Source organism: Schistocerca nitens, chromosome 6, assembly GCF_023898315.1.
Source record: "Schistocerca nitens isolate TAMUIC-IGC-003100 chromosome 6, iqSchNite1.1, whole genome shotgun sequence".
In the NCBI taxonomy this organism is placed as follows: Eukaryota; Metazoa; Arthropoda; class Insecta; order Orthoptera; family Acrididae; genus Schistocerca; species Schistocerca nitens.
Window position 1 is genome coordinate 710,113,443 of NC_064619.1, and position 12,363 is coordinate 710,125,805.

The 12,363-nt window shown below is 39.4% G+C and overlaps 1 protein-coding gene across 3 annotated transcripts in view; it reads left to right on the plus strand.

Moving 5' to 3' along the window:
• Nucleotides 1–11,186: 11,186 nt before the first annotated feature.
• The window catches only part of LOC126262435 (dystrophin-like), a 121,465-nt gene continuing 120,288 nt past the window's right edge, over nt 11,187–12,363 (plus strand). For all 3 annotated transcript variants that reach the window (XM_049959081.1, XM_049959079.1, XM_049959080.1), the window contains exon 1: nt 11,187–11,395. The gene's annotated coding sequence lies outside the window, so the exon portion shown is untranslated. The remainder of the gene's footprint in view (nt 11,396–12,363) is intronic.

Genomic DNA, 12,363 nt, shown 5'->3' on the forward strand with positions numbered 1-12,363 from the left:
TCTACGGTGATCTGGCAGTGGACAAAAGCACGGTGAGTCGTTGGGCAAAGCGTGTGTCAACATCGCTGCAAGGTCAAGCAAGACTGTCTGATCTCCCGCGTGCGGGCCGGCCGTGCACAGCTGTGACTCCTGCAATGGCGGAGCGTGTGAACACACTCGTTCGAGATGATCGACGGATCACCATCAAACAACTCAGTGCTCAACTTGACATCTCTGTTGGTAGTGCTGTCACAATTGTTCACCAGTTGGGATATTCAAAGATTTGTTCCCGCTGGGTCCCTCGTTGTCTAACCGAACACCATAAAGAGCAAAGGAGAACCATCTGTGCGGAATTGCTTGCTCGTCATGTGGCTGAGGGTGACAATTTCTTGTCAAAGATTGTTACAGACGATGAAACATGGGTTCATCACTTCGAACCTGAATCAAAACGGCAATCAATGGAGTGGCGCCACACCCACTCCCCTACCAAGAAAAAGTTTAAAGCCATACCCTCAGCCGGTAAAGTCATGGTTACAGTCTTCTGGGACGCTGAAGGGGTTATTCTGTTCGATGTCCTTCCCCATGGTCAAACGATCAACTCTGAAGTGTATTGTGCTACTCTTCAGAAATTTAAGAAACGACTTCAGCGTGTTCGTAGGCACAAAAATCTAAACGAACTTCTCCTTCTTCATGACAACGCAAGACCTCACACAAGTCTTCGCACCCGAGAGGAGCTCACAAAACTTCAGTGGACTGTTCTTCCTCATGCACCCTACAGCCCCGATCTCGCACCGTCGGATTTCCATATGTTTGGCCCAATGAAGGACGCAATCCATGGGAGGCAATACGCGGATGATGAAGAAGTTATTGATGCAGTACGACGTTGGCTCCGACATCGACCAGTGGAATGGTACCGTGCAGGCATACAGGCCCTCATTTCAAGGTGGCGTAAGGCCGTAGCATTGAATGGAGATTATGTTGAAAAATAGTGTTGTGTAGCTAAAAGATTGGGGAATAACCTGGTGTATTTCAATGCTGAATAAAACAACCCCTGTTTCAGAAAAAAAATGTGTTGCATTACTTATTGAACTGCCCTCGTATTTCAGCACTTTTTCTTCACTTAGGCATCTATTCTTCCAGTAGTTATTTATTTTTTTGTGATTGAGTTCATTTGCACCAATTATATTTATAATTTTTATGATGCTTTTCATAACATCCTTTAATCTGTTATTCAGAATTAGACATTCCAAACTTTCTTGATGCAGTAAGCAGCGAATGGAGAGTAAATTTGTTAATTTTCACCTCCTCTTAACCAGTGATATCACAGGTGGACAGTCATTTGTATACACTAATATTAAATTGGTCGTATGTGAGCCATTATGCTACAAAATATTTGATTGGATCCATAAATTCTCATCCTTTTGTGTGACTGCTCATGCTAAGAAGTCCTCTACTATCATCCTGTCAATTGTGAAGCAACACACGGATAACGAAAAGAGAGCCTTTGAAGGTGTATTCGTTCTGGAGTCACATGCAACACAAACATATTTGCATATATTGTTAATTATTCCCTCTAACATGTATTTTGAAATCTGTTCTGTGTGGCAACATCAAATAAAATCCAAAAGTGTAAGCTTACTTATTTCTGCCAGTATTTGTTTACTGTTTGAAATACATTGAAACGAAGATTGTGAAACTGATATTGTACATTGCTTCATTAATTCACCAGCAGTGAAAGGTTTCATACTTTTTGTGAGAACGTTAGATACCATAATTCATATGATGCTTTCATGACAACTTCAGTTGCCAGCTGCTATTGACATAACATTTAGTTGATGACGAATTGTGGATTCTGGATGAGGTATTTTGCCACCTCTTTCATTTGAATCTAAAGAAGAAACTACTGTGAATAAACTATAATTACTCATGTAGTGGCAAAACCAATTGTATCTCTTCACTTCCACAACCACATTAAGCAAAAGCAGCACCTTCTTTCTATCCACTTATAAAGCAAAATTATTCTTTCCATTTTTCTTGGAAACTTTCTATTCTCTTCACTTATCTTCCACTTATTAAGTGTATTGTACAGTTCACCGTACATTATTTATTTTAATAAAAATAGTCACAGCAATAACGAGTACAAGTACACTTTGAAAATGGAGAATGCTCATAGTACCGAGACATAGTGCACAAATGACACTAATTGACATGACAAAGCTGAGGGTTAAGGGGCTGGGTGCACAGACAGTGCAACCCTGTTCTTGGCGTTTTCTTTGTGCAGCTCTCCCTTGGTATGCCTGTAATGCCACTGAGTCTTTGTGGAGGAGATTCTAACTCAGGTCCTGTCAGCGAGAGCAACTTTAAGAGTTCTCCTGTAATACGAATAATCGGAAAAAATACTTTTCAAGCTATTTATTCAGTGCTTCTTAAAATCGATAATGGGTTCCGAGTAAAAATTACATAATAGGCAAAGTTGATATTCGACTTCAAAATTAGGATAGGAAATTTCGGATGAATGAAAGAAAAGAAAAACACAAGAATAAAGGAACGTAGCAGTTAACATATGAGTGCAACTTTGCATAGTTTTAGATACAATTAAGAAATGAAAAGAACATATTGCGACAGGTGAATGAATTTTAAGTTAAATAAAAGCAGAAAAACTAAAGCAAAATGGCAAAGGTTGAATTTAAATTTGGTGGTGTCACAACAGTCAGTAATGGAAAGATTTCAGTGGGTAACAGTGGCACGCCCTTAATTCCCACAACAATGTCAGCCAAGTAGACAAAGAAATGATGAAACACACATAACTATTGTTAATGTGTTTGTAAGTATAAAGGTCGAGGTTTTGAAATTTATGGCGATATTTTTCCTGTTGTTTCACTTATAAACTATACACACTTTATCAATAACATTTTTTATGAAGTTTACTTGGCCATTAATAAATTTTACCATTGCTAGTTCCTCAATTCTGATACTATAGTCTGATTGTTTGTATCACAGATGGGTATCATACAATTTCACTTTCACTGTACAGTACTGGGCTAAGTGAAAGTACGATCACTGTACACCTATCCGTCAATTCCATTCCATTGACATCTAATGTACAATAATCTATGAACATTAACAACTACACTGGGTTTCTACATGCAAAAAGAGAGAGAGAGAGAGAAATGACGCCACTTGGTCGCCACTCGGTGGCATCACCAAAGTTGCATGTGGTTATAATCAAATACCTGTGGCACCACTTCAGTGATGCCACTTTTAGCAGTGCCACATAGGTTAAAGTTGCTTTAACTTTGTGACGCCACTTTCCTTCTCGCGTTTTTCGACTGCCATCTTGTACCTGAATTTCGAAGTACCATCGTTTTTTTTTTTTTGTTTTTGTGTCAATACTTTTGTCATGCGTATTTCTTACAGTACCTAAAAATGTCTAAAATTATACAGTTTAACGAGCTGTGTGAAGAGCGACTTTGTTTATGAAAACAGAAACGCAAGTGCAACCAATGCAGAAGTTTGAGCAATGCTTGAAATTGTGGATGGTCTCCATTTGTGATTCATTTATTGCAAAAGCTATAATAAACATTTGCAAGGCCTACATTAGACAAAGTGTTAAAATCTTCTAGAAGTGGCTGCAGGTCCACCTGGCATCTAAGAAGATTGATTTCTGAAAATGGTGTAGCAAATGTATAATCCCATTGTAAACAAAATAAATTATATTGAAAACTGGTTTAAGCATGTTTAGAAACAAAATCCTGCATTTAATTTTTTTTAGAAAAATTCTTTATTTCCAATCGTAATAATTATACAAGAATAACCCACCACCTTAATGATTAGTGGGTCCTAATATTCTACAATGTTATGTATAATGGCAGGTACTTCATATTAAAATATTTGCATTTAATTTAAAACATAAGTGAGATAGTGTGAGAAAGTTGGATGAAAATAATTTCATTACAGTGCTTCATCAGTACAAAAAAATATCTTTTTGTGCTGTATAGTAAGTGCCCAGCTATAATGACAACGAAATGGTGTTGCTTAGGATTACATTCCATGTGATGAGTACAAAGCAATGTTGATGACGTGATGTATCTGTTTTTATTTTAAATTATATGTGCCTGGATCAGTGATTACATTTAACAAGACACTCAAAATTTCTGGAACCTAAAGATTTGGGCATTGCAATTATCAAGACAAAATGGTCCGTTTATGTGGTGAGAATATACGATATTTCTGCTGTTTGATCTGTGTGTGAGTAAGCAAGTGTAATTAAGTTGATAGTGAAAAGTGACATGTCGTTCACGGCAACTCACTTAATTCTACAAATGATGAAAATTAATGCAATACTGGCAGTATATTCTGATTCCACTACTGGAAACATAAATGTACTAAATGCCTGTTCATTAAATTTGAGAAAGGAAGTAACAAGGTTTCTGGTGGCAGTATTTGACTGTAACTGTTAATAAAGGCACATCTATAGCAAATCACCAACAAAATTGTAATGTCTTTTTGTGCACATGCAGAAAACATAATTCCAAATTTTGGGCCAGAATATCTTTAGTATTGGTCTTATTTAACTAATGTTTAGCTTTTAAATGAATTTACAGGATTCAACATCCAATACATCACAAAGTAACCCTGAATTTGTACTTCTGAGGATGTGATACTGAAAGGTACTTGTTGATTTAATACGATTTATGGTTGTATAGATCGTGGGAGGAAGCCGCCTGGTAGAATTTTGTACAGAGCATAACTTATTCATATCTCACACTTGGTTCAAGAATCATGAAAGAAGGTTGTATACATGGAAGAACCCTGGATACTAAAAGGTATCAGATAGATTATATAATGGTAAGACAGAGATTTAGGAACCAGGTTTTAAATTGCAAGACATTTCCAGGGGCAGATGTGGACTCTGACCACAATCTCTTGGTTATGAACTGTAGATTAAAACTGAAGAAACTGCAAAAAGGTGGGAATTTAAGGAGATGGGACCTCGATAAACTGAAAGAACCAGAGATTGTGCAGAGTTTCAGGGCGAGCATAAGGGAACAATTGACAGTAATAGAGAAAAGAAGTACAGTAGAAGAAGAATGGGTAGCTTTGAGGGATGAAATAGTGAAGGCAGCAGAGGATCAAATAGGTAAAACGATGAGGGCTAGTAGAAACCCTTGGATAACAGAAGAAATATTGAATTTAATTGATGAAAGGAGAAAATATAAAAATGCAGTAAATGAAGCAGGCAAAAAGGAATACAAACGTCTCAAAAATGAGATCGACAGGAAGTGCAAAATGGCTAAGCAGGGATGGCTAGAGGACAAATGTTAGGATATAGAGGCTTATCTCACTAGGGGTAAGATAGATACTGCTTACAGGAAAGTTAGAGAAAGGAGAACCACTTGCATGAATATCAAGAGCTCAGATGGCAACCCAGTTCTAAGCAAAGAAGGGAAAGCAGAAATGTGGAAGGAGTATATAGAGGGTCTATACAAGGGCGACGTACTTGAGGTCAATATTATGGAAATGGAAGAGGATGTAGATGAAGATGAAATGGGAGATATGATTCTGTGTGAAGAGTTTGACAGAGCACTAAAAGACCTGAGTCGAAACAAGGCCCCAGGAGTAGACAACATTACATTAGAACTACTAACAGCCTTGGGAGAGCCAGTCCTGACAAAACTCTACCATCTGGTGAGCAAGATGTATGAGACAGGCGAAATACCCTCAGACTTCAAGAAGAATATAATAATTCCAATCGCAAAGAAAGCAGGTGTTGACCGATGTGAAAATTACCGAACTATCAGTTTAAGTCACAGCTGCAAAATACTGACGCGAATTCTTTACAGACGAATGGAAAAACTGATAGAAGCCGACCTTGGGGAAGATCAGTTTGGATTCCGTAGAAATGTTGGAACACTTGAAGCAATACTGACCCTACGACTTATATTAGAAGAAAGATTAAGGAAAGGCAAACCTACGTTTCTAGCATTTGTAGACTTAGAGAAAGCTTTTGACAATGTTGATTGGAATACTCTCTTTCAAATTTTAAAGGTTGCAGGGGTAAAATACAGGGAGCGAAAGGCTATTTACAATTTGTACAGAAAGCAGATGGCAGTTATAAGAGTCGAGGGATATGAAAGGGAAACAGTGGTTGGGAAGGGAGTGAGACAGGGTTGTAGCCTATCCCCGATGTTATTCAATCTGTATATTGAGCAAGCAATAAAGGAAACAAAAGAAAAGTTCGGAGTAGGTATTAAATTCCATGGAGAAGAAATAAAAACTTTGAGGTTCGCCGATGACATTGTAATTCTGTCAGAGACAGCAAAGGACTTGGAAGAGCAGCTGAACGGAATGGACAGTGTCTTGAAATGAGGGTACAAGATGAACATCAACAAAAGCAAAACGAGGTTAATGGAAAGTAGTCGAATTAAGTCCGGAGATGCTGAGGGTATTAGATTAGGAAATGAGGCACTTAAAGTAGTAAAGGAGTTTTGCTATTTGGGGAGCAAAATAACCGACTGATGTGTCGGCAGCTGGGCCAACACCTTGTAGATCGAAGTGGCTGAAAGTGCACGCTAAACTAACGCAGACGGGCGTGAAGTACTGGAACATGAGACTTATTAATGAATAAGAAGAAAAGTACGTAGCTGGAATAATATACTTAACTTTATTCTCTTGTTGGAATACATCTCTTGAATAGTAGTAAGCTATAAGCACTTATACAAATGGCGCCTTGCTAGGTAGTAGCTATGGAATAAGCTGAAGGCTATTCTATCAGTCTCTCGGCAAATGAGAGGAAGACTTGGTAGGTCTGGTCGCAAGCTATGTCGTCCGTACAACTGGGGCGAGGTCATGTCCGTGTCTTGTGACCTGCCATGTGGTGGCGCTAGGATTGCGATTACACAGTGGCGACACGCGGGTCCGACATGTACTACAGGACCGCGGCCGATTTAAGTTACCACCTAGCCAGTGTGGTGTCTAGCGGTGACACCACACCGACGATGGTCGAAGTAGAGAGGATATAAAATGTAGACTGGCAATGGCAAGGAAAGAGTTTCTGATGAAGAAAAATTTGTTAACATCGAGTATAGATTTAAATGACAGGAAGTCGTTTCTGAAAGTATTTGTATGGAGCCATGTATGGAAGTGAAACGTGGACGATAAATAGTTTAGACAGGAAGAGAATAGAAGCTTTCGAAATGTGGTGCTACAGAAGAATGCTGAAGATTAGATGGGTAGATCACATAACTAATGAGGAGGTATTGAATAGAATTTGGGAGAAGAGGAGTTTGTGGCACAACTTGACTAGAAGAAGGGATCGGTTGGTAGGACATGTTCTGAGACGTCGAGGAATCACCAATTTAGTATTGGAGGGCAGCGTGAAGGGTAAAGAGATGAATACACTAAGCAGATTCAGAAGGATGTAGGCTGCAGTAGGTACTGGGAGATGAAGAAGCTTGCACAGGATAGAGTAGCATGGAGAGCTGCATCAAACCAGTCTCAGGACTGAAGACCACAACCACAACAACAACAGATCGTGGGAGATGTCTAGATCCTATAATTGACAGATCTTCTGTTCACAGCTCGTGGTCTCGCGGTAGCGTTCTCGCTTCCCGAGCACGGGGTCCCGGGTTCGATTCCCGGCGGGGTCAGGGATTTTTCCTGCCTCGAGATGACTGGATGTTGTTGTGTCGTCTTCATCATCATCATTCATCCCCATTACGGTCGGAGGAAGGCAATGGCAAACCACCTCCACTAGGACCTTGCCTAGTAAGGTGGCGTAGGTCTCCCGCGTCGCTCCCCTACGCTCTGTAAAAGGAGTATGGAACTCATCATCTGAGTATTTAACAGTTTATCGCTCCTGGCCTGTATGAGTATATCAGTATGTTCCCTAATCAGACATCCCAAGCTTTTCTGATATAATTTGGAATCGTTTGTTAACCAGAAGTGCAATAGCTAAATCAGGTTATATCCACAGAAAAATGAATCATTTAAGCCCCGAATTTAAGAGAGAGGTCTTGATCTTACCCTATGCAAGGTAACACTAATTCGGTACAGCCTTAGGATGACAATTACCAGAGCTTTGCATGCAATTGGTACCTTTCTGATTTGTACTACCGATTACAGGTACATAGGATGGGGAAATTGGTAAATGTTAAAAAGCCATTGCAAACTACAATATTTATTAACATTCTCTTCGCCAACTGACATGGGATTTAACAGTAAAAGAATGGAAACTAACTTCATTTAATTGTCCTGTGCACATTCGCAACTGAGTGACAACTAAGTGGAGAAAGACCAGTTTGAGGTGTATTCTGTGCATTGAGGAAATGGATACTACATTTGGAGGGGATCTTAATCAGGCAAACACAAGATGTGCTCCATTAAAGGAAACTATGAGAAACGAAAGTGAAACTTGATACTTCAGCAAAGAAAGCTACAGACAGTGTGATACAAAATGAGGGAAGCAAGTTAGAACCCCGCTAATTAAAGTTTCGGTGGTTAATTACAGAATGGACCATTTTGGAACCAAGTATTTCTGTAAGTAAATACCAGGTGCTCATGTGAACTGAAATAATAATTCTAAACTGTTTGTTATTTAATTATTCTTCACAAGAATAAAGTTGAAATACTATTGATTCTTTCAATTACTCCAGGGTCCACAACTCATTATTAAGCATGCTTACAATTGGGTATTTCTTACCATTTCAGTGTGCTGGTTGTAACAGCTCCATATGGCAGCAACCTCTGCAGACATCCATCACTCATCTGTTGCAAGACTCTGATTTCTGCAACACCAGAAGTTTATCTGAGAACCTCAGCACTGAATGTACTACCAAATACTCCCAACAGTTATCTGACCACGCCCAGCAGTGAAAATATTATTCATAATCTCTATAACATCCCAACTCAATCTGACTGAACTGTATGCAATTATACGAATATTGGACTGCAGCTTCAGCAACCCCCAAACTATCTTGACTGTATTGTTTGTCCCCCCAAAGCTGACATGTTTATCCCTAAAGTTATCTGTCTTCACTCCAGTGACCAAACCGAGATCTCGCCCGCATTTTTTCACAGTCCTCGTCGACCAATTTCTGTCTCACGTTTCTGCGCTATGGTACAGACCAGTCAGACTCCAGAAACAGCACGTAGGAATAAACCTTATTTGGCGCACTTCTGCAGAGAAAAAACTACCAGAAGCTCCTAGAAGCGTCTCTCGAGGATTTGACGAGACAATAAAATGCCTCTCCGTTTCTACATCAGCCACGCCAACCGAGTACGTAGGCTGCATAGCAATGTGCCACTAAACATTCATACAGTTTTCTTAGCTTGTTCTTTCTGCTTTTGTGCCACGAAAGGTAAAGGAAACTCTCTGTGCTCCCTCACTAAGGCAGAGAAGACTCAGCTAAACTTGCATTAAATTTCATTTACCTTATGTCTATGATCACAATTTTTTTGTCATCAGACTACCGGCTTCGGTCTATAATGAACATCTTCAGATTTGTTTTATAAAAACATGTCTTAAATTCTCATTCATTTCAATGAAGTGGCACAAAATTGGAATTTGCTATTCGGAAAGATACTCAAAAATTAAAGTAAAATGCAGGTTATGCGGACACTTCCTCTTGGCATCGGTATTGCTCTACAGAGCTGAAAACAGGAGAAAACATAATATGATCCCAAGTTAAATTAATCAATCGTAAAATCAATGAAAGAGGTACATACACAAAAATTGGAAATACGACAGGCAAACGTCAAATATCGAAGTGTCACTTTTATTCGAGCCAGGACTGTACTTCTGGGTCTTCGTTTATGAGTACTGCTCCCATCATAAGTTTGATAGCACTGTGTTATTTCTGCGTAAAATCCACTTCCATTCTTATTCTTACTAGATCCTTGGCTCAATTCTAACGCCTTAAACCGAATGACGACAGCGAAGTTCTTACGAATAACGGGAACTGAAGCTGTATTGAAAAACACTGTGACTGAATTTTGACAGGTGCGCTTGGAAACAGCAACACACGGTGCCACTGACGTATCAGCCGTCATGCCATGTACTGTGGTGTCACTTTTGTTGTATGTGGGGATACGGCTTTAAGGCCCGTCCACACGCAACGATCTGTCTGTGCAAATGTATGCGCACATCACATCTGCGCAGACAGATCGTTGCGTGTGGACAGAAGATTTGCACCAACCTGAGGTGTGTGCAAACCTGGAAGTTGGAGTTGGAGGTTTGAGCGAAACCTCTCAAATCTGTGGGTTCAAACCACATCTGCGCAGACAAGTTGGAGCGTGTGGACAGGATATCGCCGCAAATCTGGCGCGAAACAGATGTTTGCTCAGTCTGTGTTTGTATTTGTGCGCACAGGGCATTAAAATGGCTGATACTAGTCAGTGTTCTCGAGAGTTTGTTAGTGAATTCATCGAAATATATAGAAATCACCCATGAATGTGAAAGATTAAAAGTAAAGACTATAGTGACCGAGACAAAAAGACAGCACTATACAATGCTCTAATTGAAAAATTGCGGGCAGCTGACGCCTCGGCAAACAGTGAAACAGTAATTAAAAAAAAATTCGTTGCGAACTGTTTACCGAAAAGTTTCGCCCTGCAAATCTCGCAGTAAATTTACGTGAGAAAACTGCTTTCGCTTTAGCAGCCACTGTCTACACCATTTTGACTGCTTTCTTTTTCCTGTGGTTGGTCTGAACGTTTTTTGCAACACACGTTGTGAACACAGACCACAACAGAACTTCCTCCATTTCTATATTTCAAAATAACTGAATTAAATTTTTGACGTTTACGGCGGGCGTAGCCGCTTGCCACTGATATTTCTTTTCTATACCGACAGATGGCGGGCGAGTAGTAGATTGGGGTTTGTGTCGTGTGAACACACCACATTTGCAGCGATCTTTTGCATGTACAGACATCTGCGCCAATGTCTGCGCAGACAGATCGTTGCGTGTGGACCGGGCTTTACTGTGGTGCGTATTTGCTACGATATACTGAAAACAGCGCTTCCCTGTATTTCCTCGTTCTGGATAAATTTTGGCTCCCCTATCTTAGAACTGTTTTATTCTGTATATATGAGGAATTGTCGGAATTAAAAACATTTGCCTTTTTCAATATAGTACTGATCGAAGACGTTTTCGACCAATCGAAGGTAGATAATTGCTGAGACAGTATCTTTGGCGTGTCTTTTTAAATATCTGGATTGCCGCCAATATTTATGAATTTAAATTTTGTTTACTAAATGTTATTGTAATTGTTATTGTGTGTTGTGGGGAGTGCAAATGAGCGAATATATGTTGATTGATATAGTGGAAACTTAAACAACGGATTAAACTTGCAGCCTTGAGTGTAGGAATAAATCGAGGAATACGTTGACAACAGGTGTAGACAGCAAAACAGGAAGGTAATTATTTAATTCTGTTTCAAGATCTCATGAATAGTTCGGTGTTATCTTTTACACCTGTTACATACACATATCAAAAAAGTATAATGAATTCAGATCTGCATTTGAAACACTGTTTTCCATGTAATACACCTGCTGCGTCGTGGCAGTAAGTCGCCAGTTCCTCTTGGACTACACTGTTATTTGCTGGTTGACTTCTCATGACTGTTTACGTATTACAGTATCGGCATATATTTTGTTCATCACAGTCGGTATTATAAACTACTAGAAGTAACTTTCCTCCCCTGTTTCAAGGTGTTTCCGTGTCGTAGGCTTGAGTGTTACAAATTTACGTTGCCTGCAGTTTTTTGTGTGTTTGGACCTCAAAATTTGCGCCTAGTAATTGCAGTGTTTTACAAGAACTCCGCTTTAGAACTTTTCTATAACTTTTCAGCTCTATCACTATGAATTTTTATGGCTGAGCGCTACTTAAGTGTACAAAGCATATTAGAGGAGTAGTAGTACCCGTTGATTACTCTGCGGGTAAGTGCCAGATTGTAGATCCCAGCCGGTCCCGGGTATTTTTCATGCACTTACCACTTTTGTCACCAGCAGAAATGATTTTTTAATATGAAAAATGCCAGGTTTCACTGTTACTTTTGAGTAGGCCTATATGTTGCTTTGTAATGCTCCTATAAATACAACTGTAACTTTGTTAAAAACTCAGAGAAAGATAAAGAGTACACCACCAGCAGTAGATATATGCCTAGTTGTGCTCAAACCAACCATTGGGTTTTGGTCAGCGTAACATATGCTGTAGAGATACCATTCAGTGGAATAGTCTGGTTTAGTTGACTATTCCTTATAGAAAAAGTTACTTCAGTAGCATCAATCCTGACGGTAATTCGAGATTTACATTCCCAAAACCAAAGTTTCCTTTATGTCGGGAAGCACTTAATATTAGTTATTTGTAGCGTACACTCAAGAAT